Source organism: Pleurodeles waltl, chromosome 4_1, assembly GCF_031143425.1.
Source record: "Pleurodeles waltl isolate 20211129_DDA chromosome 4_1, aPleWal1.hap1.20221129, whole genome shotgun sequence".
In the NCBI taxonomy this organism is placed as follows: Eukaryota; Metazoa; Chordata; class Amphibia; order Caudata; family Salamandridae; genus Pleurodeles; species Pleurodeles waltl.
The window spans coordinates 587,173,457-587,193,575 of NC_090442.1; the positions used below are offsets into that span (position 1 = coordinate 587,173,457).

The 20,119-nt window shown below is 45.3% G+C and overlaps 2 long non-coding RNA genes across 2 annotated transcripts in view; one reads left to right on the top strand and one right to left on the bottom strand.

Annotated features, from left to right (window-relative positions):
* The window catches only part of LOC138288543 (uncharacterized), a 261,421-nt gene extending 251,043 nt beyond the window's left edge, over positions 1-10,378 (bottom strand). The window contains exon 1 of the long non-coding RNA XR_011202448.1: positions 10,228-10,378. This is a non-coding gene — a long non-coding RNA (uncharacterized lncRNA). The remainder of the gene's footprint in view (positions 1-10,227) is intronic.
* A 58-nt stretch (positions 10,379-10,436) lies between these two features.
* LOC138288544 (uncharacterized) overlaps positions 10,437-20,119 on the top strand; it is a 58,893-nt gene continuing 49,210 nt past the window's right edge. Inside the window, exons 1-2 of the long non-coding RNA XR_011202449.1 lie at positions 10,437-10,715; positions 17,982-18,120. This is a non-coding gene — a long non-coding RNA (uncharacterized lncRNA). The remainder of the gene's footprint in view (positions 10,716-17,981; positions 18,121-20,119) is intronic.

A 20,119-nucleotide genomic window follows, 5' to 3' on the forward strand; every position in this document is an offset into this window, starting at 1 on the left:
CTATGATTGACAGTGGATTGATCTCTACACTCTGCAGCACTCTGACAGGACCACTAATGGCATGACACACACTCTGTGCATCAGAGTGAAGAGCTCAGCCCTTGCGGAAGAAAGACGAGGGAAGGCCGTAGTGAGGTGAGAGATGTTGACAGAACACCAGGTATTTGGCACTATTTGTGAAAGCTGTTAAAGAGTTAGGGTGGTTATGGAAGGATGTTCTGTCTTCTATTTTGAGAGGTTAAGTGAACGAAGGCTATAAGGAGGTGGGGCTACCAAGTATATGTACAAGGGAGACACAAAATACCAAGACCGTTATTGCAAGGTCAGCGGTATATCCAAAGTAGGGTGTAAATAGTGTTTGTGCTCCATTTTTTATTTATAGTTGTGCGAAATTACTACATACTCAGGATTTTCACCTGCAATATTGCTCCAAGCATTGTCTGTAGGAATTTGTGCAGGAAAAAGGTGACCATAATGGCAAAATAAAATGTGCGTTTTTTTTATTTTTTTAGGTGCAGTAAGATTGCACCCCCACGTTATTCTCGAAAGACAAACAAAGGGAGGTTAAATTGATTTGGGGGGGGGGGGGGGGGGGGGATTTCGGGAAATGTGTTAAAAACACTAGGTGTGGCAATAGATTTCCCCCGGGCAAATGTATCTTAATTTCATATTAATAAGAATAAGGGCTTTAGTGTGGATGGGACTGAGTCATCATTCATTTACAAAAATTATTAACCACAACAGTCATGGCCATCCCTTCAATATCAATTGGTTTGTTTCCTACAACTGACCAGCACCTCTAAATTCCTTGCACCGCTTCAAACTGCTGCATCCTTTTTAGTTACGCATCCTGGTCATCCTAGGCTGTATAATGAACTGATGTGCTGGCTCACAGCAGGGGTGAGTGTTTTTCTTGTGTTTGTACTCTCTAGATTTAACTCTGAAATATCAGCGTTAATGTCTGATGTAGACAGTACAGCTCAGTGCAGTGGCTGCCTTTCTGCTTCAGAGCTATGCCATCTGCAGCGCATGCACCAGCTTTAAAAATGGTCAAAGAATGTGGATGTATTGGAAAAACCAGTTCCCCCACTTTGTTTTAAAAAAAAAAAAAACACAGCCTTTCCTGAATGGATAATGCTAATCAGGTTCCTGTCAATATACTAATAGAGGCTTATAAATCAAATAAAACAACATAATAACCATTTCCTGTTCCGAAGGTACCAGTTCATCTATCAAGGATGATCTCTAAAGAGTAGGATATAACACAATCTTTAACATCTTAAAATAATTGTATTCGTTACGTTGTTCTTAAGAAACATCCTAAATAAAATAAAATAAAAAATCAAATCAAGATTTTTCACTTACTTGATGGAACCACTCGAATACTATTCACAGCATGCTGTTCAAACCATTTAAACATTTGACTACATAGATCCTAATCTACTGGACACATTAGCAGCCAAGACACAGTTGTATGGGCGTCAAGTGCAACAGCCATGACTTAAAAGCAAGTCACCTAACATAACTATTACACGTCATGCCTTATCAGGTGTTACCCCTTACATAATACGGCCAGTGGTACCCTAGGCCTAGTATAATTTAGCCCCCTCCCCCCAATACTACGATTACAACCATCCCACCCATGCATAGAAGAGCCCTAGTCTCGGAATACGTATTTGTCTATCCTGGAACAGTAAAATACTACCAGTAGCATTCCTAACATGATAGCCCTCTATGCTGGATTGTCAGCCACACTACCCATGAAAAAGAGGACAAAAAGCTAAAAAGAAATTGTTTGTCCTTAAGACAGTTTTGTAGCATCTGATACTGTCCAGGTACCATAGAGCTTGAATAAAGGGAGTAACTATTTTTCACAGACATGGTCAAACTTGATTCAAAATAGCAAAAGGTGCTTAACGATATCTTTTTCACTGAAGATCAGTCACAATGATCATTCTCTTTCTGGTGCCTGTCACTTCATACTAGATGTACCCTATCAGGAAAGGTGTGCAGTCTAAATCTTATATATAAGGAGAGTTTCAGTTCTAGATTGATCAATCCCTAGCTCCATTTTCAATACAAGGTGCCCTGACAACAGGGCTACCATCCTGTGCTCTAGAGATATGTTCCTCTGTTTTAAAGGAACAATACAGCTTCTTCACAATTTCAATTGAGTCCGGGCCAACTTGGGTAGGATCCTTCCAATAACTCTCTAAATGCGAGGGAGATTTTTAACATATTCAACCAATTTCTTCAGTCTCAACCTGCAAATGTAGCCATTTTTAGAACTGATTTCAGTTATATTGCTATATTGCAGTTAAATAGGTTCCTATGTAAATCAAACCAATATAATACAGGTTTCAAGTGTAGCCTCATCAGCTACGTCATTAAATCCTAGCTCTAAGTATAGTGGTACTAATGGGGTCCAGCAACAACAGGGTCCTTAAGAAGTTATCTTCTAGCGCTTGGAGTTTCTATAAATTTCCATACCACTTTAGCTATGTGTAGTAGTCAATGCTGTGAATGTACACTGCCTCTTGCAGGTTCTTGAGAAGTCTTATGATGTAGGAACATTCCATCAAGTGATGTAATGTGCGGGGAACTGGGTGGCAGTTGGAGAGCATGGTTGTTGTACTGAGGAACGGTTGTCTAACTGCAGCAGCACCTGTATGAAATAAATACTTTCCATCTCTCTATATGACTAGCTTAATTACTACACTATGCTCCATACAGTACAGCAACCAATGCGGTCTGTGGTATATATATATATATATATACATACACACACACACACACATACAGAATTATAATTAAGGAGTGGCTGCCCACATTTTGTGTATAGCCAAAGATGGCCCTTGTAGTTTGTAATAAGTTAGTGGACACCTTATCTACCCGGGCTTTCCACTTTAACTGATCTTCAAAGCGAATACCCAGAGAGTCACTGTATGATACACACACTAATGGTATGCAAATGACTCAAGGCATTCTTCTAAGAGACGATCATGGTTTAACAAGCATAACCTTGGCTTACTTGTTGTAGTTAGATCCTTCTGAGTGCAGTAACCTAAGAAATACACCAACAACCTGTGTAATGTGTTTGCAAAAGGTGACTTCAGGTCTACATAAACCAAGTACAGTGGGCTCGTCTTCAATATAGCATACTTAAAGCCTATATATACACACAGTATATATATATATATATATATACACACACACACACACACACACACACACACCTCTTGGTCCACTGTCCCAATGGGAGACCTGAAGCCAGCCCATGCCTCTTCAGGACTGCCATGTTGTCCATCCAACCCTGCAGTCTATTTAATAGCATCTTGCCAAGGATCTAGTTCCATGCTGTAATGAGATTGGGTGGTAATTTGTTGGACTTTTTCCAACTATGTTTTCTTAAGCTGTGGTACCAGAATTGCAGACTGCCATGAAGACGGTATCATGCCAACTGTAACGGCCACATTAAATACCTTAGTAAGAACACAGGACTAGAATGTTGGCCTCTCTCAATTTACATCAAGGGGAATTTGATCCAGGCATGGTGCTTTGTTCCTTTTCATGCTAAGGATCGCTCTTCTCATTTCAGGTACCATGACAGACAGTTTGCGCTTTTTGCCCACGAGTAGTTCATTATTTACCACAGTGATACTGCTTGCAGGGCTCTCAGTTGTGTATAGATACTTAAAATCGGTCAGCCATTCCTTAGCACCATTATGGCAATCCTGCCTAGTCTCTCTTCCCTTCCTTATATCAGTCACAAGTTTCCAGATTTGTTTAATCCATTTTGTCTGATAATTCCTTTAATTCTATCCACGATCTGTGTTGGATATTCAATTTTTTTTTTTACTTTTTAGTAGATATTTATATTATTTCCTGTTCTGCTGCAATAGCACATCGTTTGATGGAGAAAAGGGCATCTGAGACTTTATATTTCAGATTTAAGCCCAGTTACACCTGCTTTGAGGAAATTGCATTTTTGCCAACTCACTTTCTACTAATTCCCATTGTAGGAAGCTGTCTCTGTATATACAATATCAAAATGAGTTATAGTGTGCACAGAGTCCAGGGGTTCCCCAAGAGGCTTGACAGAGGCAATGATAGATAATACTAATGCTCCATTTGTGTTAGTGTGGTCGAGAAGTTAGGCTTATCAGAGGGTAGGGCTAAGCAGTTGTACACACACAAGCAATAAGTGAGAACACATACTCAATGACTTAACTCCAGAGCAATAGGTTTTTATATAGAAAAATATTTTCTTAATTTATTTTAGAACCACAAGATTCAAATTGCAGGTAAGTACATTAAATGTAAGGTGCTTTGCATAGGTATAGTTAGAACTTTGAACCAAAACAGTAATGTACACAGTTTTCCACAAAACGGCAATACGCTATTTTAAAAGTGGACAGTGCAAAATTCAACAGTTCCTGGTGGGTTGTAAGTACTGTTTAGTTATTACGGTATGTAAAGAACTTACAAGCTCAGTCTCCGGGGCATAGGGAGCCCACCATTGGGGATTCAAGTCAATCCCAAACACCCAGCACCAGCAACCAAGGGCCGGTCAGGTGCATAGGTCAAAGAGGAGCCAAAATAACATGGGCACCTATGGAGGCAGGGGGTGCTCTGTTCCATTGTGCTGGCAGGTAAGAACCCGCGTCCTCGGGGAGCAGAAGGCAAATAAGCCGTCTGGTTTATATTAGGAATCAATGGAGGTACCCGGGGGTCACTCAGACATTGCACGGGCCTGGGGGCTGCAGGTACAGTGCTTCTCCGGGCGTCAGATATCTTCATCCTGGGCAGTCGCAGTCAGGGGGGTCCTCGATATTACCTCTACAGGCATTGTTGTGGGGGTGCAGAGAGGTTAGCCCAGGGTGGACACATCGTCTGAGTTGTCTGGGGATCCTCTCTGGATCATTGGTTTCTCTGGGCACGGGCCAGGAGCGTTGGCTGCAGAGTGGTGGGGACTCATGCTGCTGGAGTGAGGGGAGAGTCCCTTTAAAGATGGTTTCTTCTTTCTTGGTTGCACAGGTCCGCTGTCAGAGTTCTTGGTCCTTCTTAGGTGAAGGACAGTCCTCCGAGTTAGCAGAGGTCGCTGGTCCCGCAGGATGCTTCGCTGGTGCAGGTTCTCTGAAGTTGGAGACAAGTGGTAGGGCTGGGGCCAAAGCAGTTGTCTTCCTTCTTCTCTGCGGCGTTTTTCAGCTAGGCAGTCCTTCTTACTTTGTAGGTCGTCAGGAATCCGATTTCCGGGGTTCAGGGTCGCCCCTAAATAAAGGGGTGTGTTATGGCTGGAGGGCCGTAGCCAATGGCTTCTGTCCCTGAGGGTGGATACACCCTCCGTGTGCCTCCTCCCTTTGGGGAGGGGGCACATTCCTATTCGGCTAAACCCTCCAAAACAAGATGGAGGATTTTCCAAGGAGGGGGTCACTTCAGCTCTGGTCACCTTAGGGGTGGACCTGGCTGAGGGGGTGACTCCGTGGTTTTCTTATCTCCCTGAACTTGCCACCAAAAGTGGGGGCTGTGTCCGGGGGGCAGGCATCTCCACTAGCTGGAGTGCACTGGGGTGCTGTAACACCAGGCTTGAGCCTCCCCCATGTTACAGTTCCTGCAGGGGGAGGTGTAAAGCACCTTCAACAAGTACAGGCTTTGTTCCTGGTCACAGAATGGTCAAAAGGCACTATCCCCATGTGGCCAGAAGCTTGTCTGGGAGTGGCAGGCTGGCAGAGACTGGTCAGCCTAGCACTAGCAGTTGGGTTGGCATGTAGGGGGCATCTCTAAGAGGCCTTCTGTGTGCATTTTTCAATAAAACCCACACTGGCATCAGTGTGGTTTTATTGTGCTGAGAAGTTTGATACCAAACGTCTCAGTATTCAGTGTAGCCATTATGGAACTGTGGGGTTCGTGTTTGACCAACTCCCAGAACATATACTCATTATGGCTATCCTGCACTTACAATGTCTAAGAATTGACTTAGACACTGTAACGGCATAGTGCTCATGCAGCTATGCCCTCAGCTGTGGGATCGTGCACCCTGCCTTGGGTCTGTAAGGACTGCTAGAGGGGTGACTTACCTATGCCACAGGCAGTGGGTTGTGGGCATGGCACTCTGAGGGGAGTGCCATGTCGACAGTCTTTCTCCCCACCAGCACACACAAGCTGTGAGGCAGTCTGCATGTGCTAAGTGAGGGGTCCCCAGGGTGGCTTAATACATGCTGCATCCCTTAGAGACCTTCTCTGGCCACAGAGCCCTTGGTACCAGGGGTACCTTTTACAAGGGACTTAACTGAGTGCCAGGGCTGTGCCAATTGTGGAAACCAAAATACAGTTTTAGGGAAATAACACTGGTACTGGGGCCTTGTTAGGTTCAAGCACACGTTCAATTTAAGCTGGCATCAACAAAAGGCAAAATGTTAGGGGGTAACCATGCCAACAGTGGAATTTTCCTACACTATTATATCGGGATTAGCCTCAAAATCTACGTATAGTTGCATGGGTATGTCCATGTACCCGCGGAGGTATACCCCCTCGAGACAATGCAGAGCATAGAGCTACTTCATGTTGTTTGAGGGATACTTTTCAAAGAAATTCAGGGTTTGTGTTGGAAGTAAATCCCAAAACAACTCTTTGTGGCACGTGTCACTTTTGAGATACGGCACAAGGTGCTAATACATCTGGCCTGCAAACTCAGGATATAATGTAACCGACTGGTTGGGGTTGTCTATACTATTAAAAATGTATTACTCCCCCAGGGAATCATTTTAAGCAACCTTAGAATGATTAAAGATTGAGAAAAAGGCAAAAAAGGTTCTAAACCTATACCTTGCATTTTGCATGCAGCGCTCTGATGCCAGTCCATAACTCTTTGTGCTATGTTAGAAAGATTATAACTTATGAAGTGCAAGTAACGTGATCTCTGTGCAAAAGCAGTAACCCACTGAACTATCTACAAAAAATACAAATATTTGATATGCATGCTAAACATCGTGCTTTGCAGCACAAACATTAACCCTCTACGCTACCTTAGCATGAGTCATAACTATCACTGGACAAATCACAGATCTCTACGTCAAGTGCATTAATCGCCAGACTTAACATGCTGATGTTATAATTCCCTTAAAAACGTTGGGCACACAAAGCTCTATATAAGTTGCTCTTTTCTCTCTTCTGCCTGCCATTCAAATGGCACCCTTATGACCGTGGCGGCAGATGCGATGGCACCAGATGCATCACCCTGACCCTGGCACTGCCCAATCCCCATCCTCCATTTTACTATTCAGACCACCAATATTCCAAGACAGGATGCTAAACAAATCATTTAAAGATGAACACTTCCTCTCCAAACTAAACCCCCAAGGCAACTGGAGCTCATTTTTAGGAGATTATATATTAACTTGCCTTATCTTAAACACTACATATTTTTGCACATTGTGATAGCCTATCTTATACTGTGTGTAATACTATTTTAAAATAATTGACTTGCATGTTCGTAGTGCTTTCAGTCTCAATCTGCGATCTCATAACACTATAAATAGATGTAATGATTGCCCACTGCACAAACCAAGTCTCGGATCTCTAAATGTCTGCTTAAACACACAAAAACATCTACAATGATTGCACTAACCAGTGCTTAATTTGTAAAAGGATAAGTGCTGTGACCCAGTTTCTCTCAGAAGCCCGCTGGTGATGCCACCTCATTCAGGTTGCTCAATACCGCATGCCTGTTTTATCCGTCAGCCTACTCTCTCCCGGCCCCTTTATCTCACTCTTGCATGCAAGTTCTTTTTCCTCCTTCTAATCTTTATTTTTCACTGTTTTTTTTTTTCTTATTGGTCTTTCTCCATCTTTCCTGCCTCTCGCTTTCTGGGTTAGTTAGTGATGATTACAACTAAGTACTGATCCCCAAACAGCGGGACCGACGGGCCCCACTTGCAACTAACAGCTACAAATAAACACTGCCATTAAGCAAATGAGATTCCATAATGAAAAAGTGTGCATGCGTCGCCGATTATTTTAACTTGCACTTATTCAAGTCAGTGTTATATTTTATAACCATTTACCTCAAAGTCAACGAGCAAATAAAAGTTGCAGAATATTTTTTTTATTTTTAGCCACGCTTCTGTCTCCACCCCTACTGCACTCAGGATCAAAGTTACTATAATTCTTATTGCAGCCCAACAGGTGAGTATCAGAAATTCAGAATGAAAGGTATGTGCTTTAGAAAATGTACACCAAAGTTACCCACTATAAGCACTTTTCCCACATTTGGGTTGGAGGGCGGCTCTGCCATCCAAGGCAAAGCCAACACAACTCCAGTGTCCCAGGTCCATGCGTGAGAAGCTCACTCAGTTCAAGTTTTTGCTTTACATTCTGGGACATGCAGTTTGAGTTATCAGGCTATTAACACCCAGTGGCGTAACAACAGCCACCGCAGCACCTGCGGTGTGGGGGGCATGACTCCATGGGTCCCCCTCAGGCACTGCACAGGCCCCTGGCCTGGAGCTCCTGACTGGATCTTGAGCGTGGGGGCAGGGCCAGCTTTAGGACGGCGCTACCGGTGCACTGACTGGTGTGGTTGCTGTGTTTAAAAATAACATCTGTTTTTTTTTTTTTAGAAGCACTGAACTTGCTTGTACATCCAGCAGTTTTCAAGCAACAATAAAAAAAAAAAGTCAAGATAAGGCTAGTGATCATTGTTACTTCTGAGAGATCCGAATGTTGACTAGTGGCAGTTTTCACTCATCAGAAAGTAGGGCAGAGGGATAATGTGCCTGCTGCAAAGAACGTGTACCATGCAGATATCACAGAACTGGGAGCGAACTGAGAAGGGTTTGAAAACAGAAAAGTATGCCAGAGAGGGACTATGGAGAGGTGTTGTAGAGTGGTAGTGAAGACATTTGTGGAGATGGAGAAGGTAATTTCCAGCGGCGGCCCGTCCTTTAGGGCAGAGGGGCCACACCTCCCCACCTTTTGCCCCTCATGAAGAGGGTCTGTCAGGCTGAACAAAGGCCAGCCTGACAGAAACTCTTCATTTTCAGCTCAGACAGCCAGGAGTGATCCATGCGTGATTTGCACAGACTCCTGGCTGCCTGAGCTGAATTTTGCTGGGCTGAGGAGGTCACAGCTCCTATGGGCGTGACCTCCTCGGCTCAGCAAAGGTGCCTTGAGGCCCTTCCCTTGGTGACGAGGAAAGTGTCACCCACTGACACTCGCCCATGGCCCTTCAGGTTTAAGCCCTGAAGCCCCAGGATGAGTGTCAATCAGTGACACTTCGTCACAGAGTGGGGTGGGGTCAGCAGTTTCACTGACCCCATCCCACTCTGTGACGAGGCTGGGACCTCAGGTCAGCCAATGAGGAAAGGCAGAAGTCCCAACCCTCCTGTGACCTGGAGGCTGAGTGAGTGAGTGAGTGAGTGTGTGTGTGTGTGTGCCCCCCTCCCCCCGCTCCTAAAGCTGCCAGCCACCACTGGTCATTTTGCAAAAAAGAAGACTTGCACCAGGCGCCATCAGAGCTAAAGCCGGCCCTGTGTGTAGGTGGGGGTGCTTCATGTATTTTGCGGGAAATAGGGTGGGGGGGGAGAGAGCGCTCAGGTTTCGTTACGGCACTGCTAACACCACAGATCAAAGCAAACCTTGACTGAATGAGCGTCTGACTAGCCCATGAACCTGGTAAACTGAAGCGTGCCGTGCCAAGGAGGTTGGCTCTCGCGTTTGACTTGCTGTAGGGTACCCTGTCCTACTTTCGTTCGCACAACAAAGAAGCAGAAAACAAACAGTTTCACTTTACAAAGCCTGGCTCTGTAACACAGGCGCAGCACAGCGTGAACTGTCCGTTATGCCTTGGTTCGCCAGTTGAAGCTCTCATTGAATACTTTAGAGGGTCCAGCGGCAAGGAACGTTTCTCGAATAGATCACAGCGAGCCGTTGGCTCTCGAACTGATGTAACCGCCCTAAATCAGCATTTTACCTAGCGCTCACAGAGAAAACGAATTTGTTGCTAACTCGTATCACTGTTATCAGAAAACCACTCTGTGTGTAATGCATTAATTATAATGTAACAAGGTTGCGGCACGCTTCAGACGAAGCAGCGACTATAGTGCTCGAGAACCCCCAGAACTGTCCATGGGTACACAAGCACTGAGGTGTGTTCGAGGCATTGGCGGGGTTCACTACCTACTAATAGAATACATTCTCGAGTTCTCCCACACTCAGCAGCCCCCTCACCTGCAGTCGGTTGACTGGCTGCCACGGACTTCCCGCAGCCCATGCTGCTGTGGCGCGACTCTTCCCTAATCTGCGGACTGCGCAGGACTTCTCTGTGTCCGTTGGGGAAGGAGAGGCGATACCGGAGCGAGGTTACGCTACATCTCAGGAGGTGGAGGGGCGGGGGCGGGGCCGGGGCTCCTCAGGGGCTGGGGGAAGGACCGAGAAAGTGCGGCAGGTGGATCGATGACGTGCCGCGCTCCCACCTGTGAGCATCTTCGCTGCAAAGCAAAAGGAAACGTTTAAGAGACTTGTTGGCGACCCCACCGCGGTCACAGGAGAGGCATTTTGAATCCCCCTACCCAGAATAGCTGATGGACACTGGGCAGTGCTGGAAAATACTTCATGAAGTGAAGGAGGGCGGATCTTGAAAACGGAGTTAAATAGTCAATTATTGCATTTTAAAAAAATCTGCTGCAGAGAAACTGACAGCGAGGATGCACGCGATAGTAAGTCTATTCTAGGGTGTGTAATTGGCTAGAAAGAGACTGGGTTTTAAAATATCTTACAAGGTTAAGACACATGCGGAAGCACTGGGTACTGACCTGGTTACGGGGGCGCTGACCTCAGAGGGGCGCTGTGTTCAGCAATAATTTACCAAACTTGCAATTTAAAAGCACCTGCTGAAACGTTCTTTGTGCGTCCAGCCTTCAGTAAACAATTAAAATGTCAAAATACCTCTTGTGATTAACCCCTTCCCTGCCAGGCCTTTTCCCCCTCCTGTGCCGAGCCTTTTTTTAGCTATTTGGGGCAGTTCGCGCTTAGGCCCTCATAACTTTTTGTTCACATAAGCTACCCACGCCAAATTTGCGTCCTTTTTTTCAACATCCTAGGGATTCTAGAGGTACCCAGACTTTGTAGGTTCCCCAGAAGGAGGCCAAGAAATTAGCCAAAATACAGTGAAAATTTCGTTTTTTTTAAAAAAATGGGAAAAAGAGGCTGCAGAAGAAGGCTTGTGGTTTTTTCCCTACAAGGGCATCAACAAAGGGTTTGCGGTGCTAAAATCACCAGCTTCCCAGCTTTCAGGAACAGGCAGACTTGAATCAGAAAACCCAATTTTTCAACACAATTTTGGCATTTTACTGGGACATACTCCATTTTTACGATTTTTGTGCTTTCAGCCTCCTTCCAGTCAGTGACAGAAATGGGCATGAAACCAACGCTGGATCCCAGAAACTGCAACATTTCTGAAAAGTAGACAAAATTCTGAATTCACCAAGGGGTAATTTGTGTAGATCCTACAAGGGTTTCCTACAGAAAATAACAACTGAAAAAGAAAAATATTGAAATTGAGGTGAAAAAAACATCAATTTTTCTCTACGTTTTACTCTGTAACTTTTTCCTGCAATGTCAGATTTTTTGAAAGCAATATACCGTTACGTCTGCTGGACTCTTCTGGTTGCGGGGATATATAGGGCTTGTAGGTTCATCAAGAACTCTAGGTACCCAGAGCCAATAAATGACCTGCACCCTGCAGTGGGTTTTCATTCTATACCGGGTATACAGCAATTAATTTGCTGAAATATAAAGAGTACAAAATAGCTATCAAGAAAACCTTTGTATTTCCAACAATGGGCACATAAGGTGTTGAGAAGCAGTGGTTATTTGCACATCTCTGAATTCCGGGATGCCCATACTAGCATGTGAATTACAGGGCATTTCTCAAATAGACGTCTTTTTTACACACTGTCTTACATTTGGAAGGGAAAAATGTAGAGAAAGACAAGGGGCAATAACACTTGTTTTGCTATTCTATGTTCCCCCAAGTCTCCCGATAAAAATGATACCTCACTTGTGTGGGTAGACCTAGCGCCCGGGACAGGATATGCCCCAAAACACAACGTGGACACATCACAGAAAACAGAGCTGTTTTTTGCAAAGTGCCTACCTGTAGATTTTGGCCTCTAGCTCAGCCGGCACCTAGGGAAACCTACCAAACCTGTGCATTTTTGAAAACTAGAGACCTAGGGGAATCCAAGATGGGGTGACTTGTGGGGCTCTGACCAGGTTCTGTTACCCAGAATCCTTTGCAAACCTTAAAATGTGGCTAAAAAAACACATTTTCCTCACATTTCGGTGACAGAAAGTTCTGGAATCTGAGAGGAGCCATAAATTTCCTTCCACCCAGCGTTCCCCCAAGTCTCCTGATAAAAATGATACCTCACTTGTGTGGGTAGTCCTAGCGCCCGCGACAGGAAATGTCCCAAAACACAAAGTGGGCACATCCCATTTTTTGACAGAAAACAGAGCTGTGTTTTGCAAAGTGCCTACCTGTAGATTTTTGCCTCTAGCTCCGCCGGCACCTAGGGAAACCTACCAAACCTGTGCATTTTTGAAAACTAGAGACCTAGGGGAATCCAAGATGGTGTGACTTGTGCGGCTCTGACCAGGTTCTGTTACCCAGAATCCTTTGCAAACCTCATAATTTGGCTAAAAAAAAAATTTCCCTCACATTTCGGTGACAGAAAGTTCTGGAATCTGAGAGGAGCCACAACTTTCCTTCCACCCAGCGTTCCCCCAAGTCTCCTGATAAAAATGATACCTCACTTGTGTGGGTAGGCCTAGCGCCCGCGACAGGATATGCCCCAAAACACAACGTGGACACATCACAGAAAACAGAGCTGTTTTTTGCAAATGCCTACCTGTAGATTTTGGCCTCTAGCTCAGCCGGCACCTGGGGAAACCTAGAAAACCAGCACATTTTTGAAAACTAGAAACCCAGGGGAATTCAAGATGGGGTGACTTGTGGGGCTCTGACCAGGTTCTGTTACCCAGAATCCTTTGCAAACCTCAAAATATGGCTAAAAAAACACGTTTTCATCACTTTTCGGTGACAGAAAGTTCTGGAATCTGAGAGGAGCCACAAATTTCCTTCGACCCAACGTTCCCCCAAGTCTCCTGATAAAAATGATACCTCACTTGTGTGGCTAGGCCTAGCGCCCGCGACAGGAAATGGCCCAAAACACAACGTGGACACATCACATTTTTTCATAGAAAACAGTGCCTACCTGTGGATTTTGGCCTCTAGCTCAGCCGGCCCCAGGGGGGGCAGAAATGGCCTAAAATAAATGTGTCCCCCAACCCCCCCCGGGAACGAACCTTGCCTACGGGGTCGCTCCCCCTGCGTGACATTGGCGCCAAAAAAAATAATCCCCGGTGCCTAGTGGTTTCTGCCCCCTTGGGGGCAGATTGACCTAAAATCGGCCAATCTGCCCCCAAGGGGGGCAGAAATGGTCTGAATACAATTTGCCCTCCAGGGGAGCGACCCTTGCCTAATGGGTCGCTCCCCATCTCTAAAAAAAACAACAAAAAATAAATTTGCCCTGGCGCTTAGAGGTTTCGATCGGCCTAATACCAATAGGCTGATCTGCCCCCAGGGGGGGCAGAAATGGCCTAAAATAAATTTGCCCCCCAACCCCCCCCCCCCAGGAGCAACCCTTGCCTACGGGGTCGCTCCCCCTGTGTGACATTGGCGCCAAAAAAAAAATCCCCGGTGCCTAGTGGTTTGTGCCCCCTTGGGGGCAGATTGACCTACAATCGGCCAATCTGCCCCCAAGGGGGGCAGAAAAGGTCTAAATACAATTTGCCCCCCAGGGGTGCGACCCTTGCCTAATGGGTCGCTCCCCATCTCTAAAAAAACAAACAAACAAACAAAAAAAAAAACCACAAAAAAACAATTTGCCCTGGCGCCTAGAGGTTTCTGCCCCCCGGGGGCAGATCGGCCTAATAACAATAGACCGATCTGCCCCCGGGGGGGAAGAAATGGCCTAAAATAAATTCCCTCTCCCTACCCCCCCTAAGCCCCCTCCACCCCCCCAACCCGCCCCGGGAGCGACCCTTGCCTACGGGGTCGCTCCCCCTGCGTGACATTGGCCCCCAAAAAAAAATCCCCGGTGCCTAGTGGTTTCTGCCCCCTTGGGGGCAGATTGACCTAAAATCGGCCAATCTGCCCCCAAGGGGGGCAGAAATGGTCTAAATACAATTTGCCCCCCCAGGGGAGCGACCCTTGCCTAATGGGTCGCTCCCCATCTCTAAAAAAACAAACAAAAAAAAAAAACACAAAAAATAATTTGCCCTGGCGCCTAGAGGTTTCTGCCCCCCGGGGGCAGATCGGCCTAATAACAATAGACCGATCTGCCCCCGGGGGGGAAGAAATGGCCTAAAATAAATTCCCTCTCCCTACCCCCCCTAAGCCCCCTCCACCCCCCCAACCCGCCCCGGGAGCGACCCTTGCCTACGGGGTCGCTCCCCCTGCGTGACATTGGCGCCAAAAAAAAAATCCCCGGTGCCTAGTGGTTTCTGCCCCCTTGGGGGCAGATTGACCTAAAATCGGCCAATCTGCCCCCAAGGGGGGCAGAAATGGTCTAAATACAATTTGCCCCCCAGGGGAGCGACCCTTGCCTAATGGGTCGCTCCCCATCTCTAAAAAAACAAAAAAAAAATAAAAAACACAAAAAATAATTTGCTCTGGCGCCTAGAGGTTTCTGCCCCCCCTGGGGGCAGATCGGCCTAATACTTATAGGCCGATCTGCCCCCAGGGGGGGCAGAAATGGCCTAAAATAAATTTGCCCTCCCCCCCCCCCGGGGAGTGACCCTTGCCTACAAGGTCGCTCCCCTTGCGTGACGACGCAAAAAAAAGATCCCTGGTGCCTAGTGGTTTCTGCCCCCCTTGGAGGCAGATTGACCTAAAATCGGCCGATCTGCCCCCAAAGCGGGCAGAAATGGCCTAAATACAATTTGCCCCTCCAGGGGAGCGACCCTTGTCCAAGGGGTCGCTCCCCATCTGTAAAACAAAAAAAACTAAAAATCCCTGGTGCCTAGTGGTTTCTGCCCCCCTTGGGGGCAGATCAGCCTAATCAAAATTGGCTGATCTAACACCCAACGGGGCAGAAATGGCCTAAAATAATTCCCCCCCATAGGGAGCGACCCTTGCCTAAGGGGTCGCTCCCCTTGCGTGAAATTCACGCAAAAAAAAAAACTCCCTGGTGTCTAGTGGTTTCTGCCCCCCTTGGGGGCAGATTGGCCTCATCAAAATAGGCCAATCTGCCCCCAAGGGGGGCAGAAATGGCCTAAATATAGTTTGCCCCCTAGGGGAGCGACCCTTGCCTAAGGGGTCGTTCCCCACCTAAAAAAAAAAGAAAACATAACAAAAAGAAGAAAAAAAATAAATGATCTCTGGTGCCTAGAGGTTTCTGCCCCCAGGGGGTGCAGAAAAGGCCTTCCCAAAAAAATGCCCCCCCTGGGAGCGACCCTCGCCCAAGGGGTCGCTCCCTTTTGTCAGTTTCAGAAAGAAAAAAAAAAATCCCTGGTGTCTAGTGGGGTTTCAAAGGCCGGATTGCAAGCAATCCGGCTTTTGAAACCCTGGGAGAGACTTCAAAGGGAAGGAAATACATTTCCTTCCCTTTGAAGCCTCTCCGGGCCTCCCCCATGGGATTGAAAGAGATCACTTGTGTGATTAATTGTGTCTCTGTGTGTAATGTAAAGAGCTCAAACACCCTACAATGTGATGACTAGTGCTGTAAAAGTATTAAAAAATAGTAGATGCCAGTTAATTAATTATTTGTGTAATTATTAATTGACACAGATAAAACATCTTAGCTTCTTTAAAATATTTGTGAAGTAAAAACATTTGTGCCTTTGTTTCCTTCCACTGCATTGGCATCTAGGTAATAGGCTTCAGATAGCTCCTATTCAGAGTGGCATTTGAAAATAAGAAGGGCAGATGGCCCTTTAAAATCAGGCTTTTGTGTTGGGCCCAGCTGGAAGTGGAATTAAAAAAGTCCCCTTGCTGCCTGCAAGTTACTGCTCCTTTAAAACACACCCAACTAAAGAGCCCCAATCAGGGTGAAACTGGTCTTGAGTTGTAGGGTTGGTGCTGGGTTAACGCGAGCCTGAGTAGAATGGGGACATGTGAGGTCCCTCTAGGATGTGACATCATAAGAAGTGACATCACAGAAAGTGATATTAATTGAACATTTATTTTCTAGCAGTGTTAAAGTACATTTGCAAGAAACTAGTTAGCTAGTGTGCAAGAGCTGCAGCAAACAAGAGAAAGCACTGATTCCAAAATATAAGAAGAGGAGACAGCACAAATGTCATACACAGGTAGGGTGGACAACAACTGCATATTTAAGGCATAAACACAGTAATTACTCTCAAACCCAATTTTCAAGAGATGCAAAGAGCTGAACTAACTTAAAGATATACAAACGAGATGGATGAAAAGGGAAAACTATATGGGACCATGGGAAAAAATACTGCCAAAACTATACTGTGAGTCAGTCACTAAACAGACACATTAAAACAACAAAACAAAAAGGGCTTACTATAATATACTCTGCAGTTTTCAACTATACAGAAAGGATGTGTAGCAACGTGGAATAGGTAGGTTGGGGGAGGTGGTGCGTGACTTGCAAAATAATTCTAAAGTAATACCACAGACTTACAGTTTAAGCAAATGTACGTCACATATTCCTAATATCTGAGAAGACATTTTCCAAATTGTAAAGGGACCAGAACCATGCTGCTCAACTCATATTTAGCTTAAGAAGTAATAACCAAATTGAGCCTGCCCTTTGGTTAATCCATTAGATCTAGATCAAATAGACAATTCAATACAAGACTATTTCCAAAACCTGCAAGTCATTCAAGTCATGCTCAGGTACGTACCCAAACAGTTTTGGTTCTCCAACCTCCAGTGCAAGATTTGCCTTTCTGGACCTAGTGGTTACCTACTTGCATAGGGTCATTGTTTATCAGATCACTGCAAGTGCATTAATGTATTCTATGGAATGTCCCCTTGCTTCCCAGCTGCTTTCCTCCCCCACAAGCCCCATCTTCTGTATACTCCCCCAACTCTTTTCCTCACCTCCCACAGGAGGTCAATTCTACCTGTGCTCCTAAAAAGTAGCCATTTCCCCAGGCCTCACTGTATACCCTGGGGTTTGGGATTATTTGTTGTGGGAGGAGTACACCTCATAGTGTACTTGCCTAGGTCAGCAATTGTCATTCTGCACATGACAATGCACTGTCTGGCTTTGTGAACAAAGTTAGACTGAGTCTGTATACACCAACGTTAAAGCTGTAGCAACCTTTTGGGTCATGCACCAGCAGGCTAGCCAGACCAAGCAAGGAGCCCAGTTTATCCACAGTAATAAAAAAAAAAAAAATTCATCAAGTGGCCTGGCTCTAGGACTCTCCATCAACAGTGGAATCTCAGCCTTTCCTACCTGAACCTAGTCCTTCCTTGGGCCTTACAGCACAAAAGTTTTGTAGGGTGTGCTATCGTTCGTTATTAATTTTGCAGGACACTTTGCACACACAAAGATATCAAAAGCCGTTTGTTGAGTAATGGGGAACTATTAGTCACAGAACACATATTTTGGTGTTTCATTCAATAACCACTTTCTTTAAATCAATCCATTTAAAAAGATATAGCTAGGCTGGCTGGATAAGGTGTTAATCGGGTATGATTAATAGGAAATACTGTATTTGAGTTCCAATACCTTTATCACCTCCTGGAGTAAGCTTTGACTGTTCACTATTGCCACCCTATAGAGAAACACGTTTCTATAAGAAATAACCGCTATCCAAATGAAATGAAATAGTCAGTTCGGAAACAGCAGTCATAAACAATGGTATCCTCTACAGATGTTGCCAATTAATAATCTATTGTTCCTGACCCACATAATACATCTGCTTTTTTCCTTTTACAGAAAAAGTAATGTGGGGCTTTCAAGAAAAAGGTAGCAAAGAGATGTCAGACACCGCTAAGAAGTTTTGAGCGTGGTGAAGTTTTTTTGAGCAAAGAGGCAATCACATCTTTTAAGTTTCTACATTGGTAGGAATGACAAGGTAAGCAAGATATTGCAAAGGAAATTCAGGGCAGAAGCTATGATCTCTAGATCTCTGGCCAGGGCACGCAGGGAAGGGTCCCAATGGAGTGAGATTTAATAGAAAGGTCAAAGGATTAATAAAATACAAAGAGACATATTGAGGATGGTTCAAGATCACAACCCTTTGGATGGATGACACATGCATTTCAAAACTAAGAACATTTGTTATATTTTTACATGGAAAGTAATGAGATAGGAAATTGCAAAATTTGACAGAAGGCTCAATGGACTTAACTGCACATGCTGGTTCAATGACATTTTGACTTATTTTCCACACTTTTTCATGCAGATACAGCAGTTAGATTTCTGAAGTCCTTTCAGCCCATGCAGTGAGGTCCAGGAGAGGGAGCACCTTCCTTGGGCCTCGCTGCACTGCACCACTGATGCACCCTGGGCCTCCTAACGCAAGAGTGTGGTATGGAGCCCTCAGTTGGGAGCAGGAGCGGGTTCCTGGGTAGCTGCCGACACTGCCCATGCCTAGTGCTGGCCCTGTTGAGTTGCTTGTGTTCTGGTTCATGGATGTGCTGACCCAGAACTTTGGGCTGGACTGTTCCTATTAGAGCAGGGTCAAGACTGATTTGCATATGGCTTAGTCCAAACGGAGGTGGCATGGTGGGCAAAAGAATGATGGGTTGTAATGCTACCCGAGCAATTGCCAGTGGTTAGACACATTGTTAGCATTCCTCCCATCACCTTTTGTGTGTTTCATGTACCAAGTGGCAAGAGTGTGACTAGATGTGGGTCCTATGCTCACTGTGCTACTGGAGTTAAGCTACACCCGAATGAAGAGTCCCAAGCAGGGTGAAACAGGTCTAGGGCTGGTTGTGTTCTGGTTCATGGAGCACCAGGCCTGGCGATTCTTGCTGGACTGCTGTTGATGGCGTATGGCATGGTGGGCAAAAGAAGGATGCATTGGAATGCACTGAGTGACTGCCAGTGGTTGTTCTTATTGCAAGCATTCTTACCATCACTTTTAGTGTGCTTAACAATATGGTTTTAGACAGCTGCAGAGTCAAGCCAGACCATAAAAACATACGCTGTGCATAGCTGCCAAATAGCCTGATGTCATTGAGCTAGTATTACCTTTAGCCAACAGTTCTTTACATTCTGATACTTGGAGGCCTGTATCCACTTGGGAAGCCAGAAGTGGTAGCACCAGAATTCAATTGTTGTTAGATACAATACCAGAAAACAGTACTCCTGGATGTTATGTTTAAAATCAATTAAATTGCAGCAACAAAAACAGTAATAATGCATTTCAACCAAAGTCTTTCTCACATTAAAACAATTTCCTTTAATCACCAATGTAGGAAAGTACCATCTTTCTTGGCATGTTACCCCCAATTTCTGCCTGTTTGGCATTTTGTTTTGCCTTTCTCACTGGGCTCCTGCTAGCCAGGACCCCAGTGCTCATAGTATGTGGCCTATATGTGTTGTCAGTATGCTTGACTGTGTCACTGAAGTTCTGCTAACCAGAACTCCAGTGCTTGCACTCTCTTCTTACCATATTACTCACTACAGTTTAGTGACTCCATATACCAATTCTGACTGGCACACTGGACCCCCTTATAAGTCCCTAGTTTATGGTACCTAGATACCCAGGGCATTGGGGTTCCAGGAGATCCTTATGGGCTGCAGCATTTCTTTTGCCACTCATAAGGAGCCCATACAAACCTTTCATCAGGACTGCCACAGCAGCCTGAGTGAAACAGTGCACACACTATTTCACAGCCATTTTTCACTGTACCAGGTAACTTATAAGTCACCTATATGTCTAACCTTCATTTAATGAAGGTTAGGTGCAAAGTTACTGTGTGTGAGGGCACCTCTGCACTAGCAAAGGTACCCCCACGCTGTCCAGGGCCAATTCCCTGGACTTCATGAGTGTGGGGACAGCATTCTAAGCGTGCACTACATATATGTCAATACATATATGTAGCTTCACAATGGTAACTCTG